This window comes from Megascapheus bottae, chromosome 19 (assembly GCF_031878675.1).
Source record: "Megascapheus bottae isolate mThoBot1 chromosome 19, mThoBot2.hap1, whole genome shotgun sequence".
Taxonomy (NCBI): Eukaryota; Metazoa; Chordata; class Mammalia; order Rodentia; family Geomyidae; genus Megascapheus; species Megascapheus bottae.
This window is the reverse complement of record NC_143527.1, coordinates 20,264,358-20,280,148: the sequence shown is the minus strand read 5'-3', so window position 1 is coordinate 20,280,148 and position 15,791 is coordinate 20,264,358.

Genomic DNA, 15,791 nt, shown 5'->3' with positions numbered 1-15,791 from the left:
AGCAATAACCCTTGACCCAGGGTAGATTAAGTTCAGAGTTTGACACAAAAAAACAGAGATGACAGTTCCCATCATACAGTAATTCATGTGTGATGGGCTAGTAGGGTGCTCTGGGAAGAGCACTGAGGGAAACTCAGCCTGAAGTCAGTGTCAATGCTTGAACTGAGAGAAGAGTTGACACAGTGGCCTGGAACTCCTGGTACAGCATTTAATGTGGAAAGCACTACAATAGAGAGGCATAAAATGATGGAAGTTTTCCATGGAGATAACTTCATTTCAATAAAAATGTGCAATCTTTTTTATTGTAATGTATAGAGGGGTTACAGTTATATTCACCAAGTAGTAGGCGCATTCTTCTCACACATTGATACCACACATTGATATCCCTTCTCATGTTTTTGTCCCTATTTCCCTCTCCCACCCCTCCCAATCATCTTGTTTCCCCCCTTCCCTTTCCTATTTCAAATAAACAAATAAACACATATACAATATGCCAGGTAAGAAAGTCAGATACAGTAACAATATGAGATTAACCAAGCAGCAACAAAAGAGAAGAGAAATAACATAATACATTAAGAACAACAATCACACAATACAAATCTTGTTTCCATATCCTGGAGATCCTTTCATTTAGCCTCATTCTATATAGCCTTATGTATCTAGGTTTTGTGCTGTTGTAATCCTCTGCTAGGAGAGACCTAGGTGTGTACTAATTATTACAAATGAGGGAGACAATTGAGCCTATGTTCCTTTGAGTTTGGCTTACTCCACTTAATATGATTTTTTCTAAGTCTTTCCATTTCCTTACAAATGAGGTGATGTTGTTCTTTCTGACAGCAGCATAGAATTCCATTGTGTATAAATACCACATCTTGTTGATTCACTCATCAACTGAGGGACATCTGGGTTGGTTCCAAATCTTTGCTATGGTAAATAGTGCTGCAATGAACATCATTGTGCTAGTGGATTTAGTATGTCCATGTTTCTAGACGGTTGGGTAAATGCCAAATAGTGGAATTTCTGGGTCATAGGGGAATTCTATGTTTAGTCTTTTGAGGAAGTGCCATACTGCTTTCCACAGTAGTTGAACAAGTTTGCACTCCCACCAACAGTGTAGTAGTGATCCCTCCTGGCCACATCCTCCAGCATCTGTTATTATTAGATTTCTTGATCCTGGCCATTCTAACTGGAGTGAGGTAGAATCTTAGAGTTGTTTTGATTTGCATTTCTTTTATGGCCAGAGATGTCAAGCATTTCTCCATGTGTCTATAGGCCATTCTTATTTCTTCTTCAGAGAAGACTCTCTTTAAGTCTTTGGCCCATCTTTTAATGGGATGGTTGTTTCTTTGGAGATTTGTTTTGGAGAGATTCAATTTTTTAGTTGTAGATATGTTTTAGATATGAGGCCTTTGTTTGTTGCATGGTTAGTGAAGATCTTCTCCCACTCTATTTAACTTGCTAGCTATGTCCTTTGCCATACAGAAGCTCTGCAGTTTAATGCAGTCCCATTTGTCCAAACTTTCTTTAATTTGTTGTGATTCTGGGTCTTTGTTAAGGAAGTTTCGACCTTTGTCATGGAGACCTAGTATTTCTCCTATTTCTTCTTGTAAAGTTTTCAGGGTATCTTCTTTTACCTCGAGGTCTTTGATCCATTTGGAATTAGTCCTCATGCAGGGTGACATAGAAGGATCCAACTTTAGATTTTTGCAGGTGCTTAACCAGTTCTGCCAGCACCACTGACTTTCTTAATGTGCGATCGTATCCAAGACAAGGTCTAGATATTTCTAAAGAGTTCCTTTGTTCTTCCATCCTCATACTTACTCAACTGGTATCTGTTCCCACAACCATAGCATATATACCTAAAAACAACAATAACAACAAAAACATTCTTTCTGAGGGAAGCATAGAATTTCAATTTCTTTGTGTGTGTATGTGAGTGTGTGTGTGTGTGTGTGTGTGTGTGTGTACAGACAGATAGATCACATTTTCTTGATCTATTCATCTACTGAGGGGCATCTGGGTTGATTACAAGTCTTGGTTATGGTAAACAATGCCACAATGAACATGGTTGTGTTGTTAGATTTAGTGTGGCCTTGTTTGTAGTCTATTGGGCTAGTGCCCAGAAGTGGGATTGCTGGGTCATAGGTAAGCTCTCTGTTTTGTCTTTTAAGGAACCTTCATACTGTTTTCCAGAGTGGTTGAACAAGTTCAGATTTCCATCAAAAGTGTAGTTGGCCACATCCCTGCCAGCATCTGCTAGTTGTTGGTTTTCTTGATGATGGCCTTTCTAACTGGGTGAGGCATAATCTCAATATTGTTTTGATTTGCATTATTTTATGGCCAGAATTATTGAACATTACTTTATGTATCTATTGCCCATTCTCACTTCTTCAGAGAAGTCTCTCTTTAAATCTTTAGCCCATTTATTAACTGGTTGTTGTTTGTTTGAGGGTTTATTTGGAGGGAGGTTAATTTTTTTAAATTTTAAGTATATTTTAGATATGAGGACCTTATTTGTAAAAATTAGTATGAATAAATAAATAGACTTTCTATTTATCTTGCTCAACTCCTGTTTTGTTGAGCTATGGATCTGTCAGTGGATGGATTAAAGTGTTGAGGTGAAAGTCCTATGATGCCGACCACCTCCAAAAGGCACTTCCCTTGTGCATTGCTGCATAGGGAACCAACACTTTAACAGAAGATCTTTAGGGGGAAAGTTCAGATCCCATCCATAACAGACCTCGTCTCTCTGGATATACAGGTCAGACGAGATGAGAGAATAATGCCTGAGCCAAACAGCCATGCTCTTTTTTGTTTCTCACCTTTGTGTCATAGGTTATCATGGTCAAATGACCCTGTAAGCACCAGGGGCTAGACATTCATTGGAGCTTGTCAGGTAGAGCTGAGGAAATCCCTGTATGAAGGAATTTGCTGCTACTCACAGCCGCATAAGAATTTGGAGCCATTGTCATTGAATGTAATTTCTTGAAACCAAAAACCTATTCTTAGTTTGTCCAGTTTTTTTGTTGTTCTTGTTGTCCTAAATAATTAGGAAACAAATAAACAGAACTTTGTGCCCATCCTAAAGAAAATTAAGGTACAGAAGAAAAGCTAATACTCTGCATTTAAAAAAATAATCATCATCAACAGTCCTAAAACAAATGAATTCATGTCATTTGTAGGAAAAATGAATACAATAGGACAACATCATATTCCATAAGACAAGATAAGCTCAAAAAGAAAAAGTATCATATATTTTCATTTACATGTCTAAAAGACATGCACATTCATGGACAAGCACGTAAGTACATATACATAATTATATTTTGTAGATAAACAGAACATAAACCAAACTAAAGGAGAGAAAAGAAAGAGAGTGAACAGTTACAATGTAATACATTCAAAGCATAGATAATGACAACATACAAACTCAATGAAAACTGTTAATGCAGAGATGGGGAAGGTAAGAAAAGAAAAAATACTCTTTAGAACAAAAAGAAACCACTGAAAACAGTACTCAAGGAAGAATTTTTAAAACTTCTTGTTTTGATTTCTGTATCGTTTCTCCTGGGTGTAAGTTTATCTAGTTTGGAGAAGGGCATAGGAATCAGAGAAACAACAGGACAAAGGTCCAGTGATACTCACTGGACACTGCTGGAAATGAACTTTACAACTTGGGTGGGGAGAGGAGTCCAGGGAGGAATGGGTGTAATGAGGGGAGGGGATAACACTTTAAAAAGAAATGTACTCGTAACTGCGCCTATTTAACTGTAAACCCTTTGTACCTTACCTTTATAATGAAATGTTTTTCAAAGTATTCTTTGTGAGTGGTAGAAGCAGGAGGGGGGTGGGCAAACAAAGGAAGATGAAGAAGGTTAAATGCAGTCACAATAGATTATTTGCAAATCTGAAAATGTGACAATGAAACCTGCTGAAAAAGTGTTAGGGTGGGAGGGGAGCATAAAGAGTGATAGAAGGAATTAGATTGATTGGAATACATATACATATGTGTAGAAATGTCACTTTCCGCTATAAATGACATCTATAAACAAAGCAATGGTAGTGTCTGCTTCATGGGGGTTTTGTGAGGATTGAGCAGGACCATGTAATGTTCTTTATGTGTGTGTGGGCTTGAACTCTGGGCCTAGGCACTGTCCCTGAGCTCTTCAGCTCAAGGCTACCACCCTACCCCTGAGTCATAGCCCCACTATGATTAATTGGAAATAAGAGTCTCCTGTTCTTTAGTGGCCAGGCTGGCTTTGAACCGAGATCCTCAGATCTCAGCCTCCAGAGTAGCTAGGATTACAGGCGTGAGCCATCACACCCGGCTGACCATGAAATCTTTTTTAATGTATTTTTATGGTAATAATAGAAGGGTTACATTATTGACCATAAAAAACCCAATTGTTACCCTAACTGAGAATCATAAGCATGTGTAGGTCTGTACATGAAGAGCCAAACCTGTGCTTGGCACCAAGAAGCACTCAATTAAACTGAATGAATATTCTTATTACTAAATAGAGATATAAGTATTTCCTTGGTGTGAAGTATTGTGCATACTTTAAATTTGCTGCACACAAAATTGTTATGGCAAGCTCCAGTTTATTATGTGGATGGTAATTTAACTTTGACCTGACCAAAGAAGTGTGTTTGGGTTTCATGCCTAGCATTCAGTGTGTATCCTTTGCAAACCCAGTAGGGAGGTGAACTGGAGTCTAATCCTACACCTTTCCTTGGAAGGGACTTCGTTGGAAAGTGGCCTTAATTAAAGAAGAGACATACTCAGAATTTTCTAAGATTTTCGGAATTCTAAAATAATGAGTGGCTTGGGGACAGAGGCATCTTCTGAGTATAACAAACACATGAAGAAGGAAATTCTTCTCTCATTTCCTTCTTTCATCGTTTTCTTCTCTCTTCTTACCCATCTAATCATGTATCCAGTGGGGTCTGAATCAGAACATTTGGGAGCACGTGCAATCCCTTTTTTCACTGAGAAGTTAGTCCTCCGCATCAGATCACCATGGAAACCATGGACCTTTCTATGTTCCAGGAACTGTGCAATAAAATGAGGTGATAAAAATTGAGAAATACATCCCATGCCTTCAAAGATCTCATAGTCTCTGTGGCAAGCTTTCTTTATAAAGCTCTAGCCTTCCTCTGACTCCATTTCAGGCTGTCTCCTATCCTAAGTGTCCAGTGTGTTTACTTTCCCCTCGAGAAAGAGGCTGACCAACTTCTTTGGACTAAAGTCTTCATAGTTAACTTCTCCAACCACAGGGGTATCTGTTTTTAAAAAGGAGATGGAAAGGCCAAAGTAAAACAGGTTATCTCAAAAATTTTAGACATGCTTGCATAGATGGAAAAAAATGGGTGGAGCAACTTTTAATAAAGGAATTTACTAAACCCAAAATAAACTAAAAGCATGGCTATCAAATACAAGTTGATCAAGACACCCGTTAACCCACCGCACAGTTTTACAGAAAGCCCTATTTTTGGAAGTTATTTTTTTATTAAAGGCTAATGGGAATATGATTTCTTTTTTTTTTGCTATAGAACAGAAATGAAGCTCAGGGGAGGAGGTATGTTTCTGATTTTAGATGACTGAGCACTTCTGGTGTAGTCCAATGAAATGTGTTATTTCTTGTCCTCTTTGGAATGCCCCTATATCCTGGGATATGATCACATGCTGAATTTGCCCATCAAAGCTGACTAATTGAGCCATTTATATCATTAGACAGTATATGTCAAATATTAGTTTTAATTTGAGCTGAACTAGCAGCCCATTAGCTGTTTCTGTCGTTCTAGATAACTGCAGAGCCAATGGATCACTCAGATTTCCAAGTGGTAAAGGATTGCCACTTCAAACAGTTCAACTCTTTCCCAATTTTATTTAGAAAACTGATAATGGTTGAAATAAGCCACAGGGGGTCAAAGAGTCAGGTGGCTAGGGAGCTTATACCCAAGATGAGAAAACCTTTGCTACCTGCTGGTTTAATAGGATGTCCTTATTTCTAATGGGGCTTGAGTGGAGCTGAAATCGAGGCAGAGAGACCATATCAGAGCGATCTTAACATTGAACCACCTGACATGGGGTCTGTGGGGGATATTTCATCATTGTCTGCTTGACCTTTGGCCCCTGAGACTTACAGCCCATCATTTCCAAGAAGCAGCAACTAAAAAAGCCATTTGTTCCCTTCAAATGTACCTGTCCTGATGTGCTGTCAACAGCTCTTTGCATTGCTAACTGCGCCAAGGGAAAACAATTGATGCCGGCAAACTCAGATTTCTAACCACCTCTTTTATTTTTGTCACTCCTGGTGCTAATGATGACCTATATTCTCTACCATAATGATTATCTTAAAAGTCTTTTTGGCTTTGAAGAGAGCGTTTGAGTCCTAAGTGCCTGTATTGTGAAGGAATATAATATGGAGAGGTCTATTATCTTAGAATTCATTCCCCTATTTTTTTTTCTTTTTTCAGGCAGTGCTGTAAATTAAACCGCTTGAGTTAGCTTTGTAGGTTTCTTTTTTTTCTTTCCTTTTTTTTTTTTTTGCATACACAGCAAGGATAACTACACCTCAGATTTATGAGCATTGTGAACAGGTTGCCATAGCAACCACTCTGGCTGCTCTACACCAAATAACCTTGTCATGTGAGAGTTTATCACAGGAACATCAAGGACTGGATTGCACTGTACGCTCTTTGGCTAAACAGCAGGATTTTTCTGAATAATAATTGGTCATGGCCTTTTATTCCACCAGTCAGAGTTAATCATCCTCGGAATCTGAAATTAACCATAATGCATTCAAGGCACACAAGTGCAGCCATTCAAAAATTCCTCTTTGGAGGACTAAAACTTTCCAATGATCTTTGCTCTTTGTTGTATATGATCATTGTTGTTATTGTTATTGTCATTATTATTAAAAACGGCTTAATAAGAGAAAGGAAGGGATTTGAGAATGGCATATAGAACTCATTAACATGATATAAGTAAAGTGAGCATGTTAAACTAGCTTATTGTTTACTAGAAATAAAAGATAATTTAAATTGTCAGCAAAACCAGCAGGTTTTTTCTTTCCTTTCAAATTATTTTTATAGGATATTTGATCATTTGAATGTATTTTCTTAGGCTAATTTATTTTCCATAGCTTTGTGTGCTAATGCACACTCAGAAATCTCATTGCACCTTTGATGTATCATCTTAGAAGCAAAAATGAGTTGGGTGTAAAAGATCAGCAAGATCGCAGTACCTACATAGCACATGGCTATGTTTGTGTGCATGAGATACTTGTGTGTGTGTCCACAAACCCACAGGACAGACTGTATGAAGAACATAATTATATCACATGGTTACAGCTAACTCCCCATCACATGGTCCCTTCAAGGATGCAATACAAAGAATGGGCTCAACCTTCACCAAATTTACCAATTTGTGGCTTCTTTTCTTAAACATTTATTTATTGTTATTGCAAAAGTTATGTACAAAGGGGTTAGTTATAGTTACATAAGTCAGGTAATAAGTACATTTCTTATTGAATAACGTTACCCTCTGTCTTGTTTTCCCCCTTCTAGCCTCCCTTCTCCCCCAAGTTGTATAGTTCATTTCAACAGAGCATCTAGATAGTGTCATTGCTGCATTTCTTCACCTTTTGTACCCCCGTTTCTGTGCCCTCCCTCACCCTCCCAAAGACAGATAAACGATCAAGCAAGATAAAAGGAATAGAAATAAAGCAACAAAAGAAATAAAAGCCTCTTGTTTCCATTTCCTTGAGTTCATTTTGATAAATATTATTTGATACGATCAGATGCCCATAGGTATTGTGCCTTTGTGATCCTCTCCTAAGAATATCCTCCTTTAGTCTCTTTGTGAATACCTGGAGACCTATATAATTTATCATGTTTGTTTGAGCATCTTAACACCTCCTCTTTTTGATAAATTTCTCCTTTATCTCTTCTTTTCTATATTTTCCTGAATGTTCTCTCCTACAGATTTCTTATTATCATTATTGCTGATGATAATTGTCATGTTTTAAGTATTACCTCTGCTGGAAATAGTTTCATTTTTAAAAAGTAAATGTTTACTCTCCAGGGGAAGAATTTTAGAAATAAGTAAAAATACTTTTCAAAAGATTGATCGAAGCTAGGTGCAGTGGCTCAAGCATGTAATCCTAGCTACTCAGGAGGCTGAGGATCTGAGGATCGCAGTTCAAAGACAGCCCAGGCACTAAAGAAGGTGAAATTCTTATTTCCAACTAACCACTAGAAAATGGGAAGCGGGGCTATGGCTCAAGGGTAGGGTGATAGCCTTGAGCTGAAGAGCTAAGGGACAGCATCCAGGTCCAAAGTTCAAGCCCCAAGACCCACAAAATAAATAAATAAATAGATAAATAAATAAACAGAAAGGATTTTTTTATTGTAATGTATAAAGGGGTTACAGTTATATTCACCAGGTAGTAGGTGCATTACCTACTACCCTTTCTCACTGATACCCCTTCTCATATTTTTGTCCCCATTTCTCTCCCTCCACCCCCTCCCAATCATCTTGTTTCCCCCCCTTCCCTTTCCTATTTCAAATAAACAAACGTATAAGGAAAGGTGTTTTTTTTTTAAGTTCCCATTCAGTCATATCTTCAAGGGTTCCACCACTTTACTAACTTAAGAAACTATCTTTTATGACAAAGAGCTGCAGTAAATTCAGTCAAATGAAGCTACATGACTAGATTTGGGAAGCTTTGGAATGCAACTGTTTACAGAAATGGCACCATTCATCTCATGTCATTTTCCTGGTCTTGTCTTTGCTTTTGTATTTTTTTTAACAGTGTCTGTAGAGGCAAGCAGTGAGCTAAGTTTTGAAACAAGCAAGAGAACTAACTAGTAGAGGAAACACCTTCATTATTTTATTTTTCTACTTTATATGAACATCCTTTTCAAATGTCAAATACACTACTGGGTGCTGTGGGTATAACAGCAGTGAAGGAGACCTGATTCTCATCCTTTGGCTACTGCTCACTTTAGTGGAAAGTCTTTATGGAGTAATATGTGAAGTCCATGACTGAGAGCACACCTTGACCAGTGATGCCCAGGCCTCTTTGATCCTGTTAGGAAAGCATTATGTGTGTAGATGAGGTTTAAAGCAGAAATAGAAGGGAAGATGATTTTCTCTTTGATGCTCCTTATCACTTCCTTATTCTTGAACATCAAACTACAGAGCAAATTTGTCTTGTGTTATGATTCTAGAAGCCATTAAAAATAATTGCCATCTTCCCTCCTTTTTATAATTGTATTAGACCTATGAGGTCAGAAAGCAATGTGTCCTGTGTATCTCCAGTAGAGTGAGCATTCTTTTTGCTATGGATTCTTCATTCCCCCTCAGTAGAACAAATACCTCTAAGTAATTTTGTATTATTTAAAGCGGCATAATAAATCATTTCAAAACATAATGGCTTAAGGTACCAATGATAATGTAATATTTCTTGAGATTTCTATTAGTCATAAATCCAATGCAAGAAAGTTCTGGCTTAAAATCTCATAAGAGGCTGCAGACAGAGCTCTTCAGGGACTAATGCCAACCTGAAAACTGAAGATTCATTCCCAAGGTGGTTCATTCACATGGCTGTCAAGGTGACACTAGCTATTGGTCAGTATCCTCTCTCTGTTCTTTACTACCTGACTATCTCTACTTGAGTGTCTTTACAATATGGTGACTGGTTTCTCTAAAGCAAGTTATACAAGGCCCCAAACTGGAAGTTTTTGCGAGCCATCCTTGAAAAACCACTCCCCCCATTTCAGGTAGAGTCCATTCATCATGTAAGATATCCTATTTCAATGAGGAAAGGAGTTATATAATGTGTGAACTCCAGGATTCAGGGATTTGGAAATGTGGTAGATATCACAGTAGTACCATAGCTTTTAGCTCACATATAGATGTGTGGGTTTCTGGTATGTCCAAGAAAGACTTTCGTTTTTTTTACTAAAAAACTAGAATGTTTTCTATCTATGTCCATATGTACTCGGTGGAGAATTCTTTTAACCTGACGCAATCTAGGATAATAGTTCCAATAGGAAATGATGGTCATGCTATTAATCATGCATAAAACACTCAACCTTTTACTTTAGCTTAAACTTATATGGATGTTTACTTGCAAATCTTTTGATGTAAGATAAATAAATTTTTAAATAATGGCATTCTGTGACATCTTTTCTATAATTCCATTTACTTAGCCTACTTCTAGTTCCTTTAAAAATAAGTCAGAAATCTAAAGTGGATTTTCTGAGCTATCTAAATGCAGAATTCATCAAGACCCTATGATTTATAGCTAAACTCTTGCGACTTGTCACACATACACTCAAGTGAACATCAGTTCTTTTTTTTTCTTATCAACCTCACATTTACTGACTCTTCCCAGAGCAATCAACTTAGTTTTTATAGAAACAACAACCTTCTTTGCATTCATATTTCAGTTTTGCATAATATTTAAATATATTACATAAATTATAAACTACAACCAGCATAGAAGTTTTGAGAACAAACAATTGATTCTTAGAGAGCACATACCTCAACAGGTAGCAAGCAATATGTGCCATCAGATATCTAGAGAGGAGTATGGTAGCCTAAAGACTCATAAGGTTATATCGAAGATGAAATGGTAGAATTAGTTAAAAGGTCACGTGTTAAGGCAATATTGTAGTGATTTGTACTTAATTTACATGCCCATAAAAATGTGGATTAAAATGACTGAACCTTGTATTTGTTTCCCTGAAATTAAATCTGTACAAATAACTGCATTGGCCATGCCGTTTTATCAGACAATCCCATATTATCAATGAGCCCGATACTCTCACCAATGATGCAGGACACATCTGAATTCAATGAAGAACTTGAAAAATAAGCATGCTAAAGAGTTCATTATGCTTGATCCCAAAATTTAGGGTGATGATGTGGATCAATCCCAAGCTGGGTGACAAACTAAGAAAGTTAACACCAGTTTCAATCGGCACTGTAGGCTTCATGGAGGAAAGTAGATTAACATTGGCTCTGAGCAGCATATAAAATGTTCAAGGGAAGTTATACCATGGGGTAAGAATTAGTGGGGAAAACAGAAATGTTTTTGGAATAGCAAGGAGAGCATACAGAAGGAAAGCTGGAGATGCGAACATTTGCAAAAGATAGGCTAAAGAGGTCCAGAAATTTTGGTTTACTGTTAGAGACATGAGAGTTTTCTACCCAGAGAAGTACTATGAATGATGAGATGTTTGAGAACTATCAACCTAGCAAGTAGATTTAAGTGGTTTCAGGACCAGTGTTCAGGATATTAGAGTGATTTGAACCTGAGATTTAGAAAGGTACTGTCAAAGGTAGAGTCTGTGAATATACAGATCTTACTAAGGAAAGAAAAATTAAAATTGAGGCCAAAGATGGGGAAAATAATGAGTGGGTGATATTGATCAATAACAAAAACAATTAATAAAGAAATAAAAATAACAAAAATAGAATAATACAAAAAGAACCAAAGACAGAGGATGTAAGAGGAAGAAAGTCAAGGGTATGAATCAGCTATGGAAGTTTTTAAGTCTAGGTAGATAGGAGAGGCAATGGTATAAACACTTGTGAAGGGAAGCCAGTATGAGTGAGAGAGTGAAGAATACAAAGTTAGACAGAATGCAAAGTGAGAGTTTCAGGAAACAATGTTTTCCCTCTTAGGGAACTAAGTCCTCTGTCTTTCCTTTATGAGTCTCTATTTTGGCAAGAGGAATTAAGCCTTATATAAATATGTGCTTACTTCAGTCTAGTTTTTACATTGGCCTCACTTGTAGATTCAGCCTGGTTCCCTCCATCTCCTATTTCTGCTTTTCTTTGCTTCCATCTCCTACCTTACATTTCCCTCTCGTTACGTCAGCAGGCCCTCCATTAAGATTCACACTCCACTTATACATGGTTTAAATATCTTTATCATTTTCCCATTGGGAAAAATAGTAATTGATGGTTCTTCCGTTTATCTTTTCTCTCTATGCTTCATGTGGGGAAAAGATGACAGTTTCAAATAGATCATTATTTATTTTCCACTCAGGTTCAAGTTGGATTCCAGCACCATCCTTATAGGGACCCAGACTTTTCACAATCCCATAATGTTTTATGAGCAGTTTTACAATCCAGACACTGTTTTATCATGTCCTTCTGAAAGGTGGTTATGTGGATTGTTAGGAAACAGGAGCAGAAAGACAGAGTAATCTGTGACAGCTTGACAGTTGCTTCGCAACCCTGGCCTGGTGAGAGTTTTTGCTCAGGAGCGCCTGTGTGGCAGGAGCTGAGGTAGAAAGCAATGAATACACGTGTTCTTAAAATGCTCTCAAGTTTAAAAACAGAAACTGCAATAGAACATATGAATAGAAGGTCCCTCTATGAGCATCGATATGGAATGTGATAAGCCAGGGATACACACACACACACTCACTCACACACACATATCCGCATACACACATACAGAGCCATCCTTGGTGCTGGAAACCAAAACAATCAAAAGACATCTTCTTAAAAAAAAAAAAAAACACGAATTGTGACATCCAGCCTGTCTTCTCAATTGTCTTAAAAATATATATAACAAGAAAAACTCAGAGATGATGGCATACAGTAATGCTAACTTGATGGGTTGTGGTGGTTGTTAGTGTTGAGGAAACAAAGTGAATAGAAGTCCTGGTAATTGGCCCACCGTCATCTCATCCTCAGTGCTGGTGCATAAGAGCTCCATATTTGATTTACCTTGTCAAAATGCATCATTTTGTCCAAGATTTATTGAGTCAATGTGCAGTTTGTTCCATCTTTTAGTCATTTCTTGTTAGTCTTTCTACAAGTGAGAAATAACTAAAATTGAGAGTAGCTTTATCCCACTGCATTGAAGGCATGCCACACTTGGGGATGGCTTCTGGAGAAATCACTCAGACAAGTAGGAAAGGGGGAAGGAAAAGAACTCTGGGAAGATGGGATTTCCTGTGATAAGTTGGGGTTAAGTACAGTGTTTAAATGGCCTGAGGCAAAAAAAATAAATGGCCTGAGGTGAAGCACAATAAAGAGACCTCTGAATCTGGACCTGGGATCTGATTCTGATTTTGCTACCAAACTGACCTTTATGAACTTCCATGTTCTGGTGTATGGGGGTGGGGAGGGTTATGTAGATTCAGAGACCCCCACCTCACTCTTTTTTTTCCTTTTTAACATTTTTATTGTATTTTATTATCAAGGTGATGTATAGAGGGATTACAGTTACATTCGTCAGGTAGTAGGTGCATTACTTTTTGAATATTGATACCCTTCTCATCTTTTTCTCTCACGTTCTCTCCCCCCACCCCCTCCCAATCATCTTGTTTTTCCCCTTACCTTCCGTATTTCACATAAACAAATAAAATGTATATACAATATACCAGATAACAAAGTCAGATGCAGTACCAACATGTGATAAACCATAAGGGGAAAAGAAGAGAAAAGTAATAGCTTTACATAGTATGTTAAGAACAATAATCACTTTTTAAAAATGAGCCATACTCTGATGGGTCCCCTTGGAGTTCTTGTTAATCCAGAGTCTGAGATCTGAGATCACAGTTTAAAGCCTGGGAAGGGTAGTCTATAAGGCTCTTACTTCCAACCAACTATGAAAATGCCAGAGCAAACCTCTGACTAAGTGGTACATCAATTGCCTTCATCACAAAAACTCAGGAGCAATACCTAGGCTCTGAGTTCAAGCTCTCCAATTAGTCTGCTTGCATATATGCACGCACTCCCCCCACCAATCAGACTTTTTAAACAATCCTTTACCAATGAATTCTTGTTACATGTTGTTATATATGACTTAGGGGAAAAATCATAACTATTAACCTATGAGCTATCTCTTCCTGCTCTGATATCTTTTGAAATATGTAGATAAGGATTTCCAGGTCTGTCTGAGCTCTGCAGTAAGATAATTAAGATGATGTCTCAAAACAAAGCACACTGATTTCATGGAAAAATGTTGAATGCAAAAGTTGGCAAGTATGTAGCTTTGGGGAAATGTGAGGATTTATTTGAAGTTGGAACCATATTTGGGTGTTGTTTATGGGAGAAATAAGATTGTGTGTGTGTGTGTGTGTGGGAGAGAGAGAGAGAGAGAGAGAGAGAGAGAGAGAGAGAGAGAGAGAGAGAGAGAGAGAGAGAGAGAGAGAGAGAGAGAGAATGGGTACACGGACTATTATTAGAGATTGAATTCAGGGCCTGGTAACTGTGCTTAAGCTTTCTTCCTGAAGACTAGTGCTCTACCACTTGAGCCATGGATCCACTTCTTGAACTATGGTGGTTAATTGGAGATAAGAATTTCCTAGTATCTTTTCAATTTTTGACCACAGATCCTCAGATCACAGTCTCCTGAGTAGAAAGGATTACAGGCATGAGTCTAGCGCCTGGCTTAAGAATATTTTAATGAGGGCGGGGAGTTTGGTCTAGTGGTAGAGTGCTTGTCTAGCATGCACAAAGACACATTGGATTCCTCGGTACCACATACATAGATAAAGCCTGAAGTGGTGCTGTGGCACAAGTGGCAGAGCACAAGGCCTAGAGAAAGCCCAGAGACAGTACGTAGGCCCTGAATTCAAGCGTCAGGACTGGCAAAAATATATATATAAGTGAATAAATAAATAAAAGAACATTTTAATGAAGGCCAGGCACTGGTGACTCATGCCTGTACTCCTAGCTACTCAGGAGGTTGAAATCTGTGGCTCTCGGTTCAAAGCCAGTATGGGCATGAAAGTCCATAAGACTCTTATGTGCAATTAAGCTGCCACACCCACCTCACTCTTCTGTCCTTTGATTGTGTGGAGACTCTGGACCTAGGAGATGGTGAACAATGACTGCAGAGAAATGGTGGAAGGGGAATGTGAAAGAGAGGCAAATGGGAAGCATAAGGTAGACAACTAGCAGCAGGAAGAGAGGAGGTCGGGTCAGCCAGCTCCAAGGCTTCCCAGGAAGGTTTCGAGAGAAAACTGTTCCAAACCTGCAATTGAGCAGAGGCAAAAAAAAAACCAACCAAGTTCAACACCTAAAATTTACCTTTTCATTGCTCATCAGAGAGGAGCAATTTGTAATCATCTATGTCCACTGACTTTCAAGACACCTTTGTGAAAGAGATTCTAATATCAAGTATTTATAAACGTGGTAACTGATGTGGTGGGAGGGTAAGAGAATTCCCAAGATTCATGGTTTATGGTTTGAGCTGGGACAATATCCAAAGTTTTTCACATCCTAGTGATATGTCCATTCCAACTCAGTTTGCTATAGCAACCACTCGTATTTCTATAGCTTTTTAAAAAAATGTGTTGTAAAACTATTACTTCATTTTTACTTCTGCACAACCCCTCACGATTGGGAATTCTATGAGCTGTTTCCTCTGTTTGCGAGCTGAGGAAGCTGAGACCTAGAGAAATTCAATGAATGTCCCTGAGTGTCCAATTCATTCACCAACTCTCATTGCGTGACCATGCTCCAAGTATATCCCAGACACAACTACCAAATAGCAAAGCTGAATTTGACCTCAGAGTGTCTTCACAGTGCATCCATTCCTTTTAGTAGCTATGATTCTGTAGGTATGAGAAAAACTTCTCAAAAGGAGCTTCCAAATATGAGAGGGACAAAATGACCCTGATAATGCTAATAGGGCAACTCGTGTGCTGGTCCTCCACTGCTCACTGCTAGCTCCAGAATGAAAGACTCAAGAGAACTGTAACAATGTTAAGCAATAGGAGAAGACAAAACTAGCATGTGATAAGGGAGT